The sequence below is a fragment of the Nanorana parkeri genome, unplaced genomic scaffold (genome assembly GCF_000935625.1).
Source record: "Nanorana parkeri isolate BGI_ZX_2015 unplaced genomic scaffold, ASM93562v1 scaffold138, whole genome shotgun sequence".
Taxonomy (NCBI): domain Eukaryota; kingdom Metazoa; phylum Chordata; class Amphibia; order Anura; family Dicroglossidae; genus Nanorana; species Nanorana parkeri.
Genome location: NW_017306406.1, coordinates 396687 through 421476, shown reverse-complemented (window position 1 = coordinate 421476; position 24790 = coordinate 396687).

Sequence of the window (24790 nt, the reverse complement as noted above, 5' to 3'; positions counted from 1 at the left end):
GTCTATCTATCTCTCTTTTTCTCTATTATCCAGTGGCGTATCCAGGGTTTGGCACATATGGCCCATGCCTTGGTCGCCACTTGAAAGAGAGGGCGCCGATCCGTGGGTTATCGAAAACGTTTGCCAACCCACGAAGACAACTGACTTTTTTTCTCTCCCAACCCCTCTCCCATACACATCTCCCCGCCCGACTCTTAGCAACCAGGGAAGCTCTGGCCGGTGTCCTGCCCAGCTCCTGGCAACCAGTGACATCACTGGTTGCCAGGAGCTGGGAAGGACACAGGCCAGAATGTCACAGGTTGCTATGAACCAGGCAGGGAGATGTGTAAGTGACATAGCATCTCACCGCCCATCATTTAGCAACCAGAGAGGGCGGGGAGATGTGTATGTGGGTGGAACAGTGGTCTGAGCATCCCAGGCTGCTAAGAGCCAGATGGGGAGATGTGTATATATGGCCCCTACACATCTCCCTGCCCAGCTCTCAGCAACCTGGGGGCACTCTGGCTGGCATCCTGCCGACCTCCTGCCAACCAATAATGTCACTGGTTACCAGGTGCTGTAGATACACCTCTGCTGTTATCTATCTATCTATCTATCTATCTATCTATCTATCTATCTATCTATCTATCTATTTATCTATCTATCTATCTATATATCTATCTATCTATCTACCTTCCTATCCATCCATCCATCCATCCATCCATCCACCTACCTACCTACCTTTCCACCCTTCCATCTATCTTTCATTCAACTTTCTATCTATCTATCTATCTATCTATCTATCTATCTATCTATCTATCTGTCTATCCACAGTATACAGCAACTGCTCACTGGGGTTGTTTTACCAAAGGCAAATAGGCTGTTCACTTTACAAAGGAATTTTCACTTTGCAGAGGGAAGTTTTGCTTCCTGAAAAATGTTTGGTGATTTTGACAGACCTCTTCAAGCTATACACAAATATAATTTCAGAATGACTGTATCACAATTTCAGAATGACTGTATCACATAGGAATCTCGAGGAATATGAAATTAACTTGTAATCATAATAACATGTTCATTCGCATAATGTTAATTGCATAATTTCCTATACACAGCTCAAGCCAAAGACAGAATATGATTGGAAAAACAGACATTTTCATACCTGATAATAGCGATCACCACCCTTGCAGTCTTGAATCTTTAAGTTCTGCTTACAACAATGTTTTGCACCCTGCTACAAAGGCTGGTTATAAATGTATGCGGTTACCATCTTTTTCTAGTTTGACTATCTTGGATGTAGTGGCGCATTTCGGATCCCAGCATGCATCTGTGGTTGCTGGGCCTCCAGTGCGTCCCCACACCTTGTGAGGAGGAGTAGGCTACCTCCAGGTACACCTGCATTCAATTTATCAACTGCATCAATATGCGCCCACTTGGAGACTCATATAAATAGAGTTAGGACCACACTTTGCAGAGGTACCTTGACGGTTGCAGTTTGGCTTCTACATATTTTTGGCCAAAGGTTTGTGCAACTAAAACTTCTGCTTTTAACGTGTACTGTAAGACAGGGTAATTTGTTTTGTTGCAGGCCAACTGGCAGGCGTGCTGGGGATTTTTTGTGTTTTGTATTGTTGTAAGCCTTCCCATGTGCACCCAGCTATAAATGTATGCGGTTACCATCTTTTTCTAGTTTGTTGGACATTCAACTTGACAATCACCCTATAAATAGGGTTGCCACCTTTTCTTCAAGTGAAACCAAAACACTCTAGCGACATGCAGACATTTTTTGGGAGAATGAGTTGTGGCTTAGTCATATGTAAATAGCGCCACCCATTCATAAGTAAATATCACAGTTTAAACTATTTTCGGCGGGGCGGGGGGTCAGTAGCCCCATCTTAACCTTGTCTGCCTGAAATCTAGTGTCCGGGTTTCTGCTGCCATGAAACCTGGATGCAGCATTCAAAACCCGGACTGCCCGGGTGAATCCTGGACAGGTGGTAACCCTACCTATAAACCCGCCCTCTCCAGTTGTCATCTCTGAATAAGGGCAATTATTTCTTTGAATACAATAATATGTAAAGCTGAACTCTGGTGTTCCCTTCAGTCTTGCACAGTTGTACAGGTTGTACTGAAATCGCTTTTTCTGATTTCACTGCACAATGTGAGATTTTCACAATGTGTCTTAGAAAATATAGTAAGCCAGATAAAGCCCGCCTTATTTCATTGCTGGAGAACATTCAGCATTATCTAGCTTTTTACACCCCAGCTTTGCTGTTTCTGGCTGAGCTCATTTTATTCATTGAATATAAGCTCTTTCAGTCATAGAAGTTCAGCGTCACATACCGGCATGACCAACGGTGGCCTGCATGTAGATGCAGCCTGCTTAGGAGTGCCCACTTCTCCAGACTGACATCCACCGATCAAGACGTTTTGATATTTGCATAACTCCTCATAAGAGCCCTTGAGAAGGGTACTAAGGCTGAGAAATAATTGGATTTCAAATCTTTCAATCATGGAGACTCAGCATCACCTAGGCATTACCTAGGTGAGTCAATGTGTAAATGTAATCACACTACGAACACCCACACCTCCAGACTGACAGCCACCTATCGCGGCATTTTGATATTCCCATAACTCCTCCCAAGAGCCAGACCACTGATTAAATCGGGACTGAGGGCTCTTGAGAGGAGCACCAAAGCAGGATACTGTCATGTTTTCAGGTACAGCCCCCTGCCAGCTCTCCCACCAGCCATGATGGTCCTGCGTTGCATAGGCCCAGTGATGACATCACAGGGTCGGAAATAAAATATGGAATTAAAACAGGTTTTATTTGGAAATTTCAGGTCTATTCACAAAAGGGTGAAGAGTTTGGAGAAGGCAGGAGAAGTGAACAATCTAGGACAACATCGCTGAACTGGAAAGTGAGCTGAATTGGAGAATTTTTTCAAATCAGCTATTTTGGCCTAGATTGTTCACTTCTCCTGCCTTCTCCAAACTCTTCACCCTTTAGTGAATAGACCTGTCAGTAATATGTTGATTGGGCGGGGTACAAGAGAAGGCAAAATATAAGCATTAAATAACTCACCTGGCTAAAATAAATATCATTATACTTGTGTTAAAGCTTTGTGAATTAAGTCTATTACATAATAAATAAACCCCTAGACAACATTTCACAACAAAATTAAAATATAGAAAATGATGCACACAATGTTCTGCGAAGGGTTAGGTAGGAAGCAACTGATCTCACCGCTCTGACTTATGTTTGTTCATGTTTCAGAGTTAATCCTTCTCCTTTTATAGATATCTATTATGATTTTTACAAATACCTCACAGATACCCGTCTCACAGAGGCTCAAAAGAGTCTGTGAGGAGAAGAAAAACTCCAGCCTCTCTGTGAACTTGCGCAGCGGAGCTGACTCTCCGGTGACTAGCTCAGATTTCCGCGGCTTTCATTTTAATTGCACATTACGCACTGATTAGAGGGTTATTAATGCCTGCAGATCACACGGTAATTGTACAATAAATTGTTGAAAGAAACTGTTGTGTACTGCAATGGCAATTAGTGAATAATTACACAGAGCTGTCATTTATTTGTATGATACACTGCATTAAATCTGTGCAGAACGGCTCCTTTCAAGGGCAGGGAAGAAATACCGTTGGTTTTCTGAGAAGTGGGAATTTAGGTTTTATTTTTCCCCAAATCCAAAATCTTTGCTCATTCAGATTAAGTATGAATTATTCATTTTATCAGCAAATATATTTTCTTGTTTTGGGAGGCGCTGAGAATTTGCTGGCTTCTCTCCCACTGTGTGTTCTGTCCTTACAATTGAAAAAGAAACAAAGAAAGGCGTTTATTGCTGTGTAAACTGTATACAGAAGAGCAAAAGAGGTTGCTGCTGAATCTGGGAATTTGTAAATGGATTGTGGTCCAGTGTCCTGAGTCTACAGTCATGGCTAGAAATGGTAAAGTGACCTCGGTTAGTTCCGAAACGTTGCTCAAACTTGTGATGTCATGTGTATCTGCCGTAAAAGGACGTATTGACAGGGACATCCTGAGGCTGGGTGTCACCCGGAGTGCACGTGCGGTCATCTAATTGACACCTTCCGGCGGCCATCTTGGTGATGGGGGCCGGCAGAGAGAGGGCGGATCGTTCACCCGATAAGGTATGCCACCGGGTCCCCTTCTCTCTCTTGACACCTTCGTGCTCTCGGTCCATGACCGAGTTCAGGACGTTTTAGGGGGGTGACACCAAAATGACTGCCAGTCATTTTGGTGTCACCCCTCTAATCGTGTCACTAGGGTGCGGACAGCACCCCCCGCACTCCCCTTGTGACGCCACTGCGTAATGATACATTGGACCTTGGTGTGTGGGTGACTATCTCTTTGAATGTGTACAGAGTCAACCGCACAGCATTCCAGCACCTTTCTATATATTACAGTGGATTCTGGTCTGGTGTGCAATGGGCTATCTGTTTATTTTGGCTAACAATAGAACACATGGTAGGAATTCTATTTAACCACTTCAGGACCTTAGGACATATCTGTACGTCCTGGTCTTGAAGTGGTTGTACCTAGATCATGGCTGCTTCAGCAATGATCTTGGTATTGTCTTTTTTAGCAGCTTGTTATTTACAAGTGATCTGGGGGGCCTGCACTGCTAATATTAATGAGCCACCCCCTCAACCCCACCATGGTTTTCCCGGGTCTCTTGCTCCTCTGTGGAACCCAGGACCATGGAAACACAGGATGGAGAACTGGAGCAGACCTGGAAGCAGACTGTGCTCATAGTACTTCCTGCTTTAGACCTGTCAGAAGATGGCTGAAGTGCCGGGTACACATGCGATTGAGCCCATTACTGTACTTGATTGTCTGAATTGGAGGGCAGGGGAGACATCAGAGGTCTGATAGAACCTAGATGTCTCCATAAAGAAAACCTGTCACATCCAAATGCTATCACATAGGCTTGTTAGCCCCTTTGTGTAAGCAATAAACTTAGATGAAAACAAATGATAAAAAAGTAGCCAAGTGTAAAATAAATAATTAAAAAAAAAATGAAAACCAACTCCTCCGCCCCGTGCCTCTTCATTTGAATAAACACATGCGTGTGGGGCATGCATGTGTATGTAAACAACGATTTTTGGACAATTTTGCGTACCATAATTTTAGGGTGTTTGGTATCTATTTACTCAGCGTGACCCCATCTTTTATTTTTTTTACCACAAAATTAAGCATTAGATTCTGTTTGCGTGGGCTAAGATTCATGTTAGGGTTTTTTCGTAAAAATGTTGATTTGATACATTTGCGCAAATATCGTACAAAATATGAAAAGGAAGCTATCATTTTTTATTCTACAGGGCCTCTGCTTTCAGAAAACATATAATTGTTTTGGGGACTTAAAGTCATTTTCTGTACAAAAATTCAGATTCTAGCATGAGTGTGCAAAAATGTAATGCTCCACCATTGCTAACCACTGAGGTGGTTAAAGAACAACTTTTTTGAGCCCCACCCCCAGCAGTATAAAAAAAACTGTTGGGTGACAATATAGAGCCCTTCTCTTACTCCTCGGGGGTGGTCCCTCTTTCTAACGTCCAGGAGTATTGCGAGTCCAGGCTGGATGTAGGCAGGTGTTGCTGTGCAGTCCTTAATGTTAGGTGCAGCACTGCCACCCTGTCAGATTAACAGGGCTAGTGAGTCAGTCAGTGATCGTAGGGTCGCTAAATCACTTCCTGATTCAGTAGTAAAACAAAGAAGTCACATTACCGCTGTTGCTTTCTACTGGTACTAGGGGGGCGTATATTTCATAAAATAGCACAGAGACCAAGTGATGACATACCCTGCCTGTGTCAGAAAGCCAGATCCAGAGTTTGAGTGTCGCCCTCTGCGCATGTACAGAAGCCTGTTGCGGACCATAGAGCCGTAATAGGAGCGGCGTCTTTGCGTGGACGTGCACGCGTACGTGTGTGCCATGCGCGTGTTTGTGCCCACAGGCACGCGCCAACGTGCCATTTGAACAATTGGCACCAACTGGGCTATAAAGGCTGTGTTCAGCTATCCTCCTATGCTGTCAGATCGTCTTGCTGATTTCCCGTTACTGACCCGGCTTGGACTACCCTCTGTTGTTGCTTGCTCCCTGAAGACCCTGACTTTTTTTTGACCTTGATTCTGCCTCACCCCTTGTACTACATTGCTAGCTCGTTGATGACCTTGGCCTGCTTGACGATCCTTCTGCCTTATGTATTTTGCTTCCAGCTTCCTCAGCTCATCTGATCTAGAGCCTTCTTGATCCACTTCGGTGCATCCACATCCTGCTTCTTGCCCGGATCTACGCACTTCATCTCATCTCGCAGACGCAGCAGGCTAACCAGCCTCTGGCACCCTTGCCCCTCTGTGCCCCGGTGCCCCTGTAACCAATCCAGGTGCTCCGGGACGGGAGCTGTGAGAGAGGCCACCCTCGTCAACTCGGACTCCCCTAAGGTACGTGACAGCCAGGGTACCTCCGTCAGAAATCAGCTTCCTTCACTCTGCAACTGGGAAATCATAATTACAGCCCAAACTTTCCCCTAATAACCAGGCAGGACTAGTCTCTTAGGGTAAAAACAAGAACTCTCTTTTTTGAAAACCAGCACAGTATTGATACAGTTCTGGTGGTCTAAAAACATAACGCATTTAAACATTAACAAAATGCAAACAGACATCCCCTCCCCGGTGCCTTAATGAAAGAATAGGGAGAGAGGAGACACATATGATGGGAGTATCTCCTGAGCGTCTATCCCATGGTAATTAACAAACTAACAAGTTAAAGGGGAGTGTAAGTCCACTGTCTGGTCCAGGACAGGATTCTGGGGTATAGGAAAATATAGTCTCAACTCCCCATGTGTCCCCACATAATTGGGAAATAGGTCTCTGGGATCCTCTTGATCCATGGAGCATAAACAAATGGTCCCACACAGCCCAAAGCACCATGGCAAGCCCCTCTCCCAATCAATAGAGCCCCCTCCACAGCCAAGACCCATAGTCGGTGGGAAGGACATAGGCCTGCAGTCCCCTCCATATAGCAGAGTATAGGAGGCTTCCGTCACTACATAAATAGGTCTAAAACAAGGTATGTAAGAAAACAGGAAAGGTTTTATTGTAAACATTTAAATATCTGTTGATGAGGGGGTAAAGGAGGAACCAGGGAAGGCAAAATATAAGCAGGTGAAACTTTAGCTTTAAAGGGGAATTATTGGGAGGGCGGCAGGGGACACTGCAGCTGTTACGTGCAGTCTCTATACACCATCATGTAACCATATATCGCTCAGCTCATGACTGTCAGTCACCGCTGCCCGCAGGTATTCTCCCCTCCCCACTCTGTTTTTCTAGCGCTCATTGGAGGAACAGACAGGGGTGGGGGCGGGCACAGCTGGCTCTGGCTCTAGAGAGGCAGAGCCAGCTGTCAATCAGGCAGCTGAGTGGATCTGGACAATATTGTCAGGATCCTTCCCAGCTGCCATGCGGCTCCGTGTTGTCAGCACATAGCCAGCATTAGCCTGCTATGTGCTGTTTGAACATTAATATATGTATTCCTGTGACCCAAAAGAAATGTAAAGCCAACAAAGGTTTGGCTTTATTTCTCTTTTAGGTGTTACTGCTGACTTACCGGGGAGATTCCCCCCTCTCTATTTGTCCTGGTGGTTTTTGTCACTAGCACAGAAATTGAGGGCAAATAAAAAATTTACAGTTATCACTTGAACAGAAGATGAAAGGAAATCTTCCCATGGAGGCAGCTATTGTGGTGATGAGCTGTGAGTAAAATCCCTGCTTAAACAGTTAGGAATGTTCTGCTTTCTTCCTCTTGTGTCTCTTGATAGAAAAGTGTAATCTCAGATGTTCTGTTTCAAGAGCCGCTTTATGCTTTGACATACCACCTTTGAACCTCGATCCAGCTGAATTGAAACTGTCTACAGACAGCATAATTCTCCAATAAGACACAAAAGCCTAAATCTAATGTAGTTTTACTTCTCACACAGAGAATTTACTTTGCTGGTCATGTGAAGTGTAAAAAGACAATAGATCTTCTAAGCCAAGTGTCTGCACAAAGGGCTAGCAATACAAATGAGAGAACATTAAAGATGAAAGAGGGGTCTATCTAGGACTATACCTAGTTCTAAGTCTTAAGTGACACTAACAGGAGGTGAGAACAGTGAAAGGTACCAAATGTATACATAAAAACAAGTTGTAGTAGAGCTAATCTACCACTAGATGCCAGGAATGTACCATAACATAATAATATGCAATAGATACATGGCAATGTATTGAAAATAACAGAAAATAACAGTGGCTGTGGCAGCACATCAGCAACGGGACACTGGCAGAAAAGAAATTGCGCGAGTAAGGGGCTAAGGTAAATAAAAGTGTTTTTAAATTATACCTGAGACACAAATGAGCATCAAAACCTTGCAATAGAGTAGGGTAGATGAGGATGGAAGGTGGAGTGGGGGAGTCCAATTTCACAGGGAGTTTTGCATATTCCCCAGAGTTCAGCTTAAATTTAACTCTGCTTTAAAGATAGTATATGTTTCCCTAAATTATTAAAGGATTAGGTCAGTTTTTTTTTTAGTTATATTTCAAGAAAGATTTTAATTTATTTTTAAAAAAAGTCAAAGACCTTCAACATGACAAAAACCTATTATACTCAACCATTGTTCTGAAAATCTCTATAAAAATTGCAAAAGAAAGCTACTTTTGATTAAAGAAAAAAGAAAAGTTTATTAAAGTAAGAAGAGGCTCGCCACCTCGGTTACCAGAGCAACCTTTGTAAGGCAAGCGGCTCATACAGACAGAAAATAATAATAATAATAACAATTATGTATCTGCTTTTGCTGAAGAAGCCGTCATTTCTGTCTGCCCACGGCCTCTAGAATTCACACCGAGTCAATTCTTGATGTACACGCAATGATATTATGTGATGAGGAGGACACACTGCTAGGAACAAAGAGAATGCGTGGTGTAAGTCAGAATATATAACTTGGCCATTACGTGCTGTAGTCACAGATATTCATCTGTTAAATGCTTTTTAAAACGTTGTCTTGCTTGCCATAGTCTGCCATCTATCATCAAGAATTACAAGATGTCTGAGAATACGGGAGGAGGATTACCAATCATTGCATAGGGAATAACCTGACAAGTCATAGTGAGATAAAAGGAACCAAAAAGGCCCCCAATTAATTAAAGTGACACTAAACTTAGGAGTTAAAAGAGAACTATGAGGTGAGTGCTTTTCACTCACCACATAGTTCTAGCCGACCTGTGACAATGAGACTGTCACAGGTCGGCTTAGTAGATCGGGAGGTGAGCGAACACATACCGGCGTTCGCTCACCTCTTGATCCTGTCACAGCTCTCTGCCGTAACAGGGGAGGGGCTGGATTCCCCGCTCCGATCCGCCAGCGCTGACTGGCGGAATGGCCGGGGGAGGGGGCGGGTACAGCTGGCTCTGCCTCTAGATAGGCAGAGCCAGCTGTCAGTCACGCAGCTGGGTGAATCCAGACATAATTGTCGGGATCCGCTTCAGCTGCGGCGTCTCAGTATACCACGAGCAGCAGCTCGCGGTATACTGCAGCGTCTCAGTATACCGCGAGCTACAGCTCGCGGTACACTGAGCCTAGGGTGACGTGAGGACGCTAGTTTGTGTCCTCCCGTTACCCTATGGAGAACTATGTGGAAAAGCCTTAACCCCATAGTTCTCCTTTAAATGTGAAAAATGCATTCACGTACCTTAATTATTAATAACAATGTATCTTATTTGTGTATCACTCGACTGTAGATTCTGAAATCATCTCTGAATTGGTACTGACATTGTCCTTCCTTCTGGAGGGTGGCTACTTTTGTCCCCCTTGGTCCATGTGTGTGTCGTACAGTTTTCACCGCCCCAAGCTCGCTCCTGTGATGGGCTACAATTTCACGTCTAGTTTACTAATTTGTATTGAGATTGTAGTCCATCAAGGGAGCAAGCTTGGAGCGGTGACTACTTTACAACACACACAGGGACCATGGGGAACAAAAGTAGCCCCCCTCCAGAACGAAGGACAGTGTCAGCACCAATTAAGAGATGATTTGAAGATCTACAAAATAAGATACATTGTTGTTAATAGTTGAGGTTTAACTCCTGAGTCACTTTAACTGTGAATTCAAACCAGGCTGGTTCACTCACACCCACTTGGGAGCTTAGGACGTCATGCCGACACACAGTGCCTGTAGTCCTGAAGTAAGATTACTGCTGTTGCAGCCCTTGGTTTGGCACTAACAAGCCACTGAGGATGCTTTTGAGACTGCACCCACCGCCCTCAAAGCTGGGGGAAGAAGAGCAGACCTGGCAGTGCTCTGGTTCAGCTTTTCAACTCTATTTAAAAGTACAGCTGTCTTTTGAAAGCCAAAAGTAGCCCCTCTCCAGAAACAAGGGCAATGTCAGCACCAATTCAGAGAGGATTTCAGGATCTACAGCTGAGTAATACACAAATTAGATACATTTTTGTTAATAGGTTCTTGAATGCATTTTTAAGATTTAACTCCTGAGTATAGTGTCACTTTAAGTCTTCCTTGACATAGTGGCAGTGATTTTATTTTAACTTGAAATTCAGGATCAGGTATCAGGATTGGGATCAGGATGTAAACAGAGGCAAGGTCAGGCATTAGACAGATTGTCCCTCTTTTGGAACCAAATCCATCCATCTGTCTTTCCTTCTCAGTTGTCCCTCTTTTTGGTCACATAGTACAGTATATATCTAAAAACATTTAATGTTTAAGCCACATAAAAATTCAAAATTGCCCCCTAAAAGAATCCCTTGCCTCTTTTTGCAAGGGTTAGCGCACAGTAATGCTCAAAAGGCTAGATAATGCCCACCCAATAATGCTCATCCTCTTTTGTACAACTACAGCTGGTGGTCTGGTCCATTGCTCTCCAGCACTGGAATATGCTGAGATATGAATAGACACTGGCCACATCCCATCCTGATGACATGGCTGTTGGTCCTGCACTGATTACATTGAGTGATGATGTTGGTGAGAGTGGCGGCACAGAGGTCAGAAACTGGAATGAAGAGCAACTTCGGAGGACTGGTCATCACAACCGATGATGGTGGGGACTGAGATTGCCGAAACTTGGAGTAATCTGAGAGGATGGTAGCCTAGCCCCTTGCAAAAACGTGCAATGGATTTTCCATCAGGTTGGGGAAGGTGCGGGGGTGGTGGATTGTGTGATGCAACTTTGAATTATTTTTAATGTGGCCAGAATTAGGCATTAACTAACCAAGAGTCTGATACAGCACTATACATTTCCTCCAACCTCTGAATTATTGATTTTGTTATTTTGAAAGTCTGTCCAAAAAAAAGAGTAGTGATGGGAAAAAAGAACGTGTTAACCAATTATATTTGTGTATTATTATTATTATTATTATTGTTATACAGGATTTATATAACGCTTTACAATATAAGGAAGACATTACAATCACAATACAATTCAAGACAAGATGGTAAGGAGGGCCCTGCCCCAGAGGGCTCACAATCTAAACTTAAGGGGCAAGTGATGCATGAGAAGGTAGCTCTGTGGAGATGAATTGTTTGAGAAAGTGATGGTTCAGTGGTTAGGTTGAGGTGGGATAGGCTTCCCTGAAGAGATTAGTCTTTAGGGATCGCCTAAAGGCAGTCAGAGTAGGAGATAGATGGACAGGTCGGGGTAAAGCGTTCTAGAGGATGGTTCTAGAGACTCTAGAGAAGCCCTGGAGGCAAGCATTGGAGGAGTTATGGTCCACTCAACTGAGTAGATGTCAGGTGTATGTCCTTTGTCTACATACATTGAGCCAAAATACTTTTCTATTTCAGCAATTTGGGAGTTAAGTGAGATTCTCTTTTAACATTTTGGCCTTGCAGTGTTTTGTGGGGCTATGATGTCTGGTCTAGTTGGTGTGACACTATGGCTCCCCGCTCAGTTGGGGTAAGAGGGGAAGACCATTGGCCTAGACATGGTATCAATCTAGCCCAGATATAGGAATAATTGACCAGTAGAAATATTTGTGAGTCTTCTAAATACAAACAAGAAATCAAGCCTGGCAGTGAGCATTACGAAGTCGGAATATATGACAGCCTACAAAAAAAAAAACAAGACAAGGATACAGTGATGATCCGAAGAGTCCCTTTAGAAGCTTCCGTCTTTTATTATTTCAGATTGCTAATAACAGAAAATAATGAAATTTTGGCAGAGATACAAGCTGGAACGGCTGCAGCAAATCAGTTATTTTGCACTAGGTGATTTATTATGAACAAAATCTGTATGCAGGAAATCGAAGATCACTATATATAGAATGGCAATACACCAATAGCAACCTCAGCAGAAACACGAAGCTTCACAAAAAAAAGGAATAATATTGGCTCAGTATCTTGGAAAGGTAACTTTTAAGGAGAATCTAAGGCGCAAATTGAAAAATGGAGAGTGGAAACAGGATCAATAAGGAAATTATAACAATGTACAAATAATCAAATATGGCTCTGAAATCAAGGAGCAGAAATTAAAGTGGATCACCAGCCAAACCTAATTTTGTTTTAGAGTAGGGAACAGGTAAACCTTTTGTCTGGTTTCTATTGTTGTCTGTGTCCCCAGTGCAATTTTCCCTCAGTTTCTATCTCAGTGACACCCTGTCACATTTTAAACACGTACTGTGTCACCAACACAGGAAGTTAAAGTAGTAGTAAACTCTGAGAGTATTGATAAATGGCTCTTTTTCACATTGGTCGGAGGTTGAGAGTGGCGTGCCCTAGGGTTCTGCACTAGGCCCAATACTATTTAACCTGTTTATTAATGATATCGGGGAGGGTGTTACTAGCCATGTTTCTGTGTTTGCAGACGATACTAAAATCGGGAGGGTAATAGACACGGACTTAGACATTACAATATTACAGGAGGACCTGCAAAAAATAGGGGAGTGGGCAACTATATGGCAGATGAGGTTGAATGTCAAAAATGTAAAGTAATGCACTTTGGGGTTAAAAACAGGCAAGCAAAATACATATTAATGGGAACTCCACTAGGGAAGTCAGTAATGGAAGAAGATCTGGGGTTCATAGTAGACCACAGATTGAACAATAGTATGCAATGCCGGGCTGCGGCAAACAAAGCGAGCAGAGTACTGTCTTGTATTAAACAGGAATGTACTGTAGAGACAAATCTATAATTTTGCCACTTGATAGATTACTGGTTTGGCCTCATCTGGAGTATGCGGTTCAGTTTTGGTCACCGATCCATAGAAAGGATCTTCTTGAGCTGGAGAGAGTCCAGAGAAGGGCAACAAAACTAATTAAGAGGCTGGAGGATCTAAGCTATGAGACAAGGTTGTTAAATTTAAACTTGTTCACGCTGGAAGTGAGGAGATTAAGGGGGGACATGATTTTCTTGTACAAGATGTTCAGTGGTGATGGCAACATCAGTAATAAGTGAAATATGTATAGTCCGCGCTTAATAGATTGATATGGATATAGTCAAAAATATCCATAGCTGCAGAAATAGTGGGACAAAACCCCAAGAAAGTGAAATATGTATAGTCCGTGCTTAATAGATCGATATGGATATAGTCAAAAATATCCATAGCTGCAGAAATAGTGGGACAAAACCCCAAGAAAGTGAAATATGTATAGTCCTGCGATCCCCCGAAGACGTCTTTGTATGACGAAACTCGTTGGGGCGGGGCTACACTTCTCGGTATCACGCAACCAGGAAGCACAGAGGTTTTACTCACAGACGTGTGAGCGACCATTTTCAGCGATTTTAAATGTAAGTGGCTACGTGTTCATCGATTTTAAATGTAAGTGGCTACGTGTTGTGTTTAATAAAGCATGCTATCGACTACAACATGAGGAGTCTTTGTCCCTTTTATATTTTTATGACTAAATACTGATCCATATGCTGAGGACGAGACATTTGGAGGTTCACCAACTTTCTTCTGCCTGTGAATATCTTGGTCTGGTGAGTGCGCATCCCAGAGGGGACCTAGATGTGGACACTGCGGTGTGGGATTTCTCTTACTTGTTACGGACACTGAAAATTTAAACTGTTTTTGGTATTCAAATATCGTCTATTTTTTCACTAATGTTTTCACTTTCAATCAACGGATATATTTTTAAAGATTTTGGATCCACAAATTATCTACTTTTGGACTCACATTTTATCAATGATTATTTAATATATAGTTCACTCACTTTGGCATCCACTTTGCTATATATCACCTTGATAAGCTTGAGATTTTTTTTTTTTATATATACATTTTCCGCATTTGTGGTATTTTATATTTTATATTTATATTTCATGTATTCGTGCACGATATGATTTTTTCACTGGTTATTATTGGTTATTAACACTTATCTAGTTTCATGTGCCAACACTGATTTTATTTATTGATAACCCTGAGCGCTGCACATCCAGTTATATTATAACATCAGTAATAAACTTTTTACAGTAAACTTCGTAACAAGGACTAGAGGCCACCACCTAAAATTGGTGGAGAAAATATTTAACCACAAAGGATGTAGGGGCTTCTTTTCAGTCAGAGCGGTTACATTTTGGAACTCTCTGCCACAAGCAGTGGTATCAGCCGAGAGTATTGATTCATTCAAAAATCAATTAGATACCATCCTAAGAGACCATAACATACGGGGGTACAGGCACTCTTAAAAACTAACACCACACCTGATATTCCTCTCAGACTGTTTTGATTTTGTTTTTGTTGATGGATAATTTGGCAAGAGTAGGTGGATAGATATGTTCTGTTTCACAGAATTATTATGCATTGTGTGTATGGTTTCTAGTGATCCCCCTCTTATTACTTGACTATGCTAATGTGGAAGACTCTGAGACGCAATTGTATGCTATACTGTTTGTGCATCATGTGCTATCTTATTGTTTTATTCTATTTTGAAAACATGTAATAAAATAATTTGAAAGTTAAAAACTAAGACCACAAAGGGACTCATATATCGACATGCACGCACAACACACACAGACAGACAAAGGTTGAACTTGATGGACCTGTGTCTTTATTCAACCTCAAATACTATGTAACTATGATTAGGGTTTATATTTTTCATTCCGCGTTTTAATATTTAATCAATTAAATTAATGGGATTTTATTCCAGTAATGTGGTCTCTCAATAGCACCTAAACAGCCCCATTTTTTTCATCTACAGTATATTTGACCCCAGTTGGTTATATCAGCTACATCACAGAGTATATCAGCTGGAGCTGATTTGTTTTCTTAAGTTATGGTGGGGATTGGAATTTGGTGTTTTTTGCTCAAGCTGGAACTGGGCTTTAGGTCATTCACTTTTTCTGGCATGTAATTAAAAGCAGACTCTACTTTTAATAGGCACATATTTTCTCTGAAAACATGCACACTCGCGTGTTACTAATCTTCCATTAAAATTGATCACACTCTAAAGAATTCCTTGCTCCAGCTGTAGAAGCTTCTTTTCAGACATCAATTAAAAGGCAGCACACAAGGCACACACCACACTTTGCGCTCCTAGACAGCAGAGCCCAGAGATTTGTAGATAGGAGGTGGAAAGTGCACAGCACTTCAGACAGTGACAGCAAAACACAGCAATGGTAATGCACTTATGGGAATCTCAATGCAAAAAAATAAAATAAAATACATTTTACTGACTAAAGCTTCCCCTTACACATAGCTGTAATGAGGTATAATTTTAATAAAGCAGGAACTTCTTTTGTTTGCCAGAATTCCATATGGAAATATTGCACGCTTGCTTAAGTACAGCATGACAACACCCAGTAGGACAATTCTCAGGTGCATGCATTCGTAAATATGTAGCAGGAGAGCCATCTAGCTTAAAAGTACACACTTGATAAAACACAAAACTTGGTCATAATTAGTATATATATTATATTTATATTCTATAAAAAAAAAAATAGTTTTCACACTTCCCAGACACTTTTCATGCTCCTATGGTTATCAAGTATTGAGAGATGGTAGTTGGGCATCCTGGCTAGTTACTTCCCCTCAGTGGCACCCGGCATAGACGTCTTCTGGTTTGTCTCCCCTTGTTTCACGATGATACATGACTGTGCTGTATATACGTTTGTAAGCAAGTTATCTGCTGTTACCAACTCTGTGAACTTGTAGTTTCAATATATATATTATGCTGTCTTGGCCTTAAAGGAGAACTATGGGGTTAAGGCTTTTCCCCATAGTTCTCCTTAGGGTAACGGGAGGACACAAACTAGCGTCCTCCCGTTACCCTAGGCTCAGTATACCGCGAGCTGTAGCTCGCGGTATACTGAGGCACCGCAGCTGAAGCGGATCCCGATAATTGTGCTGGGATCCGCCCAGCTGCATGACTGACAGCTGGCTCTGCCTATCTAGAGGTAGAGCCAGCTGTACCCGCCCCGTCCGTTACGCCAGTCAGCGCTGGCGGATCGGAGCAGGCAGGGGGGAATCCAGCCCCTCCCCTGTCACAGCAGAGAGCCGTGACAGGATCGAGAGGTAAGCGAACACCGGTATTTGTTTGCTCACCTCCCGATCTACTGAGCCAACCTGTGACAGTCTCATTGTCACAGGTCGGCAAGAACTATGAGGTGAGTGAAAAGCACTCACCTCATAGTTCTCTTTTAAAAAGTGTACCCCATTAATTGTAGATTACATGATATTTCAATCACATTTTATCATGTTGTGTATAGTTCCATGTATTTTTATGCTAAAACAATAAATATTTAGTTTTTATAGTGATATATGCACCTAAAAAGTCCCAACTTGTCACAGTTTTATACCAATTTGTCTCTATGATCAGGGGTGTGGTGTTGGTTATGTATTGGGTTAATTTCTGCAATACAGTGTGTAATAGACATCCTACCTTGGATGTGCTTTTTCTAGGAAACTTTCCAGCTGCTTCTTAGGGTGTCCCTCTTGTCCTCCAGCTCCAATTCCAGCACTGCTGTCTGCCAGGGAACACAGACATCTGTCTGCATGGAGGCTCAGATCACCCCTCCCCAGCGGCCGATTCACCTCTCTCAGGCTGTAACTTCCCTGCTGAAAACAGCAGAGCAGATCTACACGGAGGAGGTGACTGAACAGACTGATACATAGCGTCGGGCAGGCTAGTGCCTGACACTCTGCATCGGACACAGCGGGCCGGCCGAGCCGAACACAATCAGGCTGATTGTATCCGGCCCGGATCGAAAGCCGCAGCGCTAAGGTGCCCTGTAATGCATTAGGCAAATTAGGCGGCCGCGAGGCCCTTGTGAGCGCGAGGCCTAAGGCGACCACCTAATTTGCCTAATTGAGCCGCCTCTGTCTGCGCTGTCAGCATGCAGCGGGCAATAGCCTGCTATATGCTGGGTTTTGGGTCACAGGAGGACATTAGTGTATGTTATTAGTACATTAGTATATATCCTACTGTGACCCTAAAAAGAACTATGGCCAAAAAAGGTTGGGTCATGGTTATCTTTTAACTCAAAGACACTTAGGCATAGATTTACTAAATGCAAATAAGCTGTTGACTTTGCGAGGGAATTTGCACTTTGTATGTGAAGTTTCCCTCAGCTTTGTGAATGTGGGGAAATATAATTTTGCACAATCACATGCAAGGGAAAAAAAACTGTATTTTTGCTTATTTATTTATTACAGGTTTTTATATAGCGCCAACAATTTACACAGCGCTTAACATAGTTGCACATTCACATCAGTCCCTGACTTAAGGAGCTTACAATCTAAGTTCCCTATCTCACATACATACAGGGCCTATTTAGAGAGGAGCCAACTAACCTTCCAGCATGTCTTTGGAGTGTGAGAGGAAGCCGAAGTACCCAGAGGAAGCCCACACAAGCACCGGGAGAACATGCAAACTCCTTGCAGATAGTATATGGTTGGATGATGGAAGCCAGCAGATCTTCACCTCATTCACTAAGCTAAAGGGAAAACTTTTGCAAAGTGAATATTTTTTTACAAAGTGTACAACCTATTCTCTTTTGGTAAATGAAACCCTTAGTTTGCTAATGCACTATGGAAAAAAAATTCCCTTGCAAAGTGCAAACAAAATACTTGCGTTCGCCATTTTTATCCTTTATTACATCTCAGTGATAGTGATCTCTTGCAGCCTCTTCGTGGCCACCTTCTCCCCACATGCACTCCAATGATGGCTGCATAGCATTTTTCTGGGCTGGTTTCCTGGTGGCCACAACAGTAGACCATGCCGTATAACACCTGTGCAAACAGCAACTTCCCTCTGAAGCCTGGGTGACATGGTGATAGTGTAGAAGCACAAATGGGAAATGGAGAGTTTCCGTCCAATACCAGGAAATTCTGGAGCAGGGACATTCATGGTATAATTACTAAAAATGATTTTGTTCAGATTTCTTTTTATTTTGCTTTAAGTTTCAATTATTAACCTGTTAAAATGTATATAACATTTTATTGGTCCCGTTTACATCTAGTTTGAGTTTAATGATTTGCTTTAACTTAAAAAAAGTAAAAAAAATATATATATCTGGTCATTTTTTTTTGCTGTTTTGTGTGTGTAAAATTTAAAGTGGCATTTAATTTTAGAATACAGAACATTTTTTTCCAATGTATATTCAATATGCATACTGTTTGTCGTTATTCATAGTCAGAAACTTAAACAAACTCTTTTATTTATTTGATTAACAATTTGTAATTTGTTTCTGGTCAAAATCATTTGAGCTCAAGCTTGATGAATGAGTCGCTGCCTTTTTAATCATAGGAGAGCTAATTACATGGATTTTGATTTATCTTTCTATTAATTTTGTGTTATGTGTACTCTACTCTCATGTTGTATTTTATTTGTGCGAGCCAAAGGATTTTTAATTAGGTCACCTCCCTAAAATGTCATCTGTAATACCAGCCATGATGCTCCTAGCAGATCTCATAAAAAATGGATTTATACTGTTTTTCAATTATTTTTTATCACACAGATATTGTGTTCCAATTAACAAACACATCCCTTTGTTAACTATGTTTGTTTTATAGTTAAAATGATATACCTATCATGTGTTCCTATATTCAAAAACACAAGAGCAGTGGTGTCACATTAGTAAGAATTTTCAGTTATAATTACACAAAAATAAAAAAAGACAAAAAACTAATACAAATAATAATAGTAATACTACTACTAATAATAATAATTATTATTATTATTTTCCAAAACTGTCTTGTGGGTTTTTTTTTCTAATAAAGGAATTTTTAATGGGGTGTGTGTTTATTTACTATTTTCTTTACTATTTGGTAAATGAGTAGCTGTAACAACTACCCTTCACTCATTCATTCAGGCTGCTACTCAGATGAAGGGTCTGGTAAGGAATGTCAGGGAGGACCCCACGCTTTTTTTTTTGGCATTGGGGTCTTCCCTTAAATTCCTACCAGACCTAGAGGGCCTGGTATGATTTTGGGGGGAACTCCACGCTTTTTTTAATATTGTTTCTGTGGACTGTTAAAAAAATGAAAATGTGTTAGTAAATACTACCACATCCGAAATTAACAAAAAATTTGTATTCATCCGAATCCTGATCCTGAACCAAAATGACTTTTCAGACTTTCAGAGTCCCGAAACACAAAATAACGAAAAATACTAAACTGATTTTTATGCCGGCTTACAGGTCTAATTTACAGCATGAAGAGCTGCATGCTGATGTGATTTTTAGTAGAAGGCGGTAAAGGTCCGCTTTAATAAATGGCCAGAAAATATAGCTAGTTTTAGCTCCCGTAATCTGTAATGGGGTTCACAGCTAAGTTTGAGATCTTGCCGCTGGGTTTGCTTAACTCGCCTTGAAAGAAACCTGGGCAGATTTGCCTTCATGTAGTCATGCAGGGAAGAGTAAGAGAGTCACTTAAAGGAGAACTATGGGGTTAAGGCTTTTCCCCATAGTTCTCCTTAGGGTAACGGGAGGACACAAACTAGCGTCCTCCCATCACCCTAAGCTCAGTATACTGAGACGCCGCAGCTGAAGCGGATCCCGAGAATTATGTCTGGATCCACCCAGCTGTGTGAGTGACAGCTGGCTCTGCCTATCTAGAGGCAGAGCCAGCTGTACCCGCCCCCCTCCCCCGTCCGATCCGCCAGTCAGCAACGGGGATCGGAGCGGGGAGGGGGCAATCCAGCTCCTCCCCTGTCATAGCAGAGAGCTGTGACAGGATCGAGAGGTGAGCAAACGCCAGTATGTGTTCGCTCACTTCTCGATCTAAGGGGCCGACCTGTGACAGTCTCATTGTCACATGTCGGCTAGAACTATGAGGTGAGTGAAAAGCACTCACCTCATATTTCTCCTTTAACTTCCTTTCTCCCCAAACGTATATACTTTTCGTTCCTTGCTCCTGTGCTTCTCTTTTTTGACTGCCACAACCAAGCAAAGACAGCCCTGCATAAGCCCCAAACCAACTTGTCAGATCTTATTCAGGGCTGTGGACTCTATTCCTTCCCCCAATGTGATAGCACTGGACTAACCACGAGGCACCAGCACTGTCACGAGGGAGAGTGAGTCACATGGTCACCCATGCTCAGAAGTTCCCGATTGTTTTCTTCGCTCCCAGACCCATGGGCAAAGAAATGGGTCATGGTTTGCTGATTACCTTTCCTGATAAATAGGCAACCAATACAGATAGCATTTCTTATGTACTTATGTAAAGCAATAATCACGTCTTTATCAATGTAAAAAAAGCCTTGTTAGAAAATACTGTCAGGTAATTGTCGCAGCATTGACTTGCATGGTTACTGAGTAATAAGAACAGGTAATTCCAGGAAAATCCAGCCACTGAGATGAAAATAGAATATGAGGATTTTCATAATGATGTTTGATTCAAAACAAGGGTTTTATGGAGAAAGCCTTTTGAAAGAGAACGTTGACATTCAATAAAGTGAATCCAGAGCAGATGTGTGAGGTCATCAGATAACTTTTCTGAAAAGCTAATTAAAATTGAGAGGTTCAAAAGGTCCTCTTCACTTTGCCTGCTCATCAGATGTCTCTGTGTAATGACACGAGTGATGAGCTCAAGTGGAGGCTCTGACCAGTAATTAAAACTTAAGTGTTCAAGCTAAAAATGTTTGTAATACCTTCTGCAATACAATTCATTTACAATGTATTTTGACTAATATTAGAAAAAAAGCAACAAATAATGTAACAATCCAATCACATTAATCAAAACACTTACAGGTCTATTCACTAAGCTGCCGTAGGCAGCCGAGTGAATGACCGAACTTAAGTGAAGTGAGCCGAACACTGTTCGGCTATTCACTTCAGGCTGCTACGGCTGATTTCAGCCGTATATTGGCTAAAATCAGCCGTACATCGGCCTGCTTCGCATGGCCTCGGGTTGGCCGAACATGCTCAGCATGTTCGGCTGAACCAAAGTGCAGAAGGAGTTCGACTCAGCCGATCCAACATCTGGATCGGCTGAGCTGAACCTCCGGCAGGCTACTTACTACTGTTCGGCCTATTCTTATAAATGCCAAACAGCAGTGAGTGAATAGCCGAATTCGGCTCGGCTGTTCTGCTCGGTCCCTCAGAGGGACCGAGCAGAACAGAAAAATTGTTAAAAGTTTAAAAAAAGTAAATAATAATAATTTTTGCCCATTGGAATGCATTGCTAGATTCCTATTGGCTATTTCAATTTAAGCCCTCTGCTTATGGACCTGATGGAGAACTGCAGCAGAGGGCGGGTACAATGCTAGTTTACTATTGGCTATATGCTATTGTATGCGCGCAGGGTTTCTGATAGGACTATGTTAGTGCACACTTCTGTGAGGACAGGGCCCCACACATGTACACCTACTGGTCTTCTGGTAAGTACCTTGCAATTATCTTCTAAGTGTAATAGAATGCCATACCAGAGTGCAAAAAAAAGCTTTAAAACCATAACTCCACATTCCCCTAATACCTGTCTATCTCCGTATTCCCAATTATTGACCAAAAATTCAAACTCTAGACTTCAGGTTTGTGTTTGGTAGAAACTGGCTAGCATCAGGACAGTACACAAGCACTTGAAATACTGAGTATATTATTTGAGAAACAATAGACACAAGTAGTTGCTGGAGAGTTTGTTAACAGCTTGGTTAGGCCCTAAGATAAGAGGGAGATCTGTGGTAGGTTTGATCTTGCAATAAACATTACAGTGTTATTTGAGTGACAATAACCACAAATATTGCACAGTGGCTGGACAGTGCAGCTCATTAGCTGTCCAGCACTCTGACCCCACAATGACCAAAACCTTTTTTTGCACAAAGTTAGGTGTTGAATCTCATGGCCATAAGCTGCCCACCGTTCCTCAAAACAGGACTGCCACACAAACATAGCAAAGTCGGGCATGAAAGGAGAGGTATAGGTACTACTGTAGATGTGGAGGTAGTAGATAGGAACATTGCTTATGTGTCTTCAATCTAATTATCCTCTGCCACCTTTTCCTCCTTCACCTCCACCTTCAGAGCACCCTCTTTCCTTTATAGTTCTGCTCATGCACCCTTTTCCTCCTCCTCCTCAAGGGCACATGGCAGTCACTTGCGTGCAATAAATGGCTGCCATTGAATTTAGGCGATCCCGTTTATTTAAAAAAAGGTTATTTTTTTAGCACTAGTGACTTGCATAAAGAGGTGTTGAGTCATGAGCCCAACCCAGAATCCTTTTTCTGTCATAGGCAGGACCTCAGTTTGGATCATGCTTATCACCAAACAATTGTATTTTTTAAATTACAGGTTGTCCCCTATTTTCCTTCTCTGTTACATTTCATTGCTGTCGATCTCTTGGAAACTCTTTGCGGCCCCTTGCCGTCTACATGCACTCCAATGATGGCTGCATGGCATTTCTCAGGGTGGGTTTCCTTATGGTGACAACAATGGCCCATGTCTGTGTAATGTGTGTGGAAACCACCACTTGTAGTCTCTTTTACAAGCCTGTGTGATAACACTGACGCATACGTGAGAGAGGGAGAGGGCATTGTCTTTCTATAACAGGTAGTGCCTAACAAGGACCTTCATGGCGAGATCACCAGGTATTATTTTTACTAAAGCAGCAGATTTAAAAAAATATATATTGATGGGTATTTTTGCTATCACAGTAACATGGTAAAGGTGAAGGAGGTGATTGGGTTTGCTTCTATGAATATATGGGCTCAATGGTTTACTTTAACTTTTAAAAGTTAATATAAAAAAGAATAAAATGAAAGGAATGAAAAGAATGCTGCGGCATCAGTGGTGACTAACTGGTAGAAAACATTAAACCGGAGGAGAATTCACATTATCACTCCAGACGAGCTCTCAAAGGAGGCTAGAAGTAGGGCAGACACGTAGGAGGGAGATCAGCATTGTGAAAGAGGAAGCAAACTTTTCTGTGTCTGTTCTCTGTGACATTAGCGTCGAGGGCAAACTTGGTACAGAGAGTTTATAGTCGAGCTGATCAGCTTATTGAACGTTACAAGCTGTTATTAAAAAAAAAAAAAGAATGATTTCGTAAAATGCCGAGCATTGAAAATGTGCAATAATCTTCTTTAGAGAACGGCTTTAGGAAATGTTTTTGTGAAAATAACAGAATATTAGATTGGAGACCGCCGTCTTAAAAGAGAACTCCGCTTATCAGTTCTGAGCTGAGAGAAACTATGGAAGAGGAAAGTTCAGTTAAACTATCTCTAGAGATGAGCTAATAATGCAACATCTGCTCTGCCTAATTATTCGCTCAGCTCCATGAATATTTGATTTGTCAAAGTTATCGGTTTTACTATAGAGCAGGGCGCTGTGGGCCTGTGATGTCACCGATGAGTGCCGGTGAGTCTGCAGATACTCTGCAAATGGAAAATGGTGCTGTGATGATGCTATTTATCTATCATATCTATCATACAGTATCTATATTATCTATTTATCCATCTATCTATCTATCTATCTATCTATCTATCTATCTATCTATCTATCTATCGAAAATCGATCTAATCTGTTCTCTTTGGCTCTCATTTATGTGCATCTATCTATCTATCTATCTATCTATCTATCTATCTATCTATCTATCTATCTATCTATCTATCTACACTATATTGCCAAAAGTATTGGGGCGCCTTTACACGCACATGAACTTTAATGGTATCCCAGTCTTAGTCTGTAGGGTTCAATATTGGGTTGGCTCTGCCCTTTCTAGCTATAACAGCTTCAACTATTCTGGGAAGGCATTCACAAGGTTTAGGAGTGTGTCTATGGGAATGTTGGACCATTTGTGAGGTCAGGTACTGATGTTGGAGGAGAAGGCCGGGCTCGCATTCTCCGCTCTAATTCACCCCAAAGGTGTTCTATCGGGTTGAGGTCAGGACTCTGTGCAGGCCAGTCAAGTTCCTCCACCCCAAACTCGCTCATCCATGTCTTTATGGACCTTGCTTTGTGCACTGGTGCATAGTCATGAACAGGAAGGGGCCATCCCCAAACTGTTCCCACAAAGTTGGGAGCATGAAATTGTCCAAAATGTCTTGGCATGCTGATGCGTTAAGAGTTCCCTTCAATGGAACTAAGAGGCCAAGCCCAACCCCTGAAACAAAACCCCATACCATAATCCCCCCTCCACCAAACTTTACACTTGGCACAATGCATTCAGGCAAGTACCGTTCTCCTGGCAACCACCAAACCCAGACACATCCATCGGAATGCCAGACAGAGAAGCGTGATTGGTCACTCCAGAGAACACATCGCCAGCTCTCTAGAGTACTTTTTGCAATATAGTGTATCTATCTATCTATCTATCTATCTATCTATCTATCTATCTATCTATCTATCTATCTATCTATCTATCTATCTA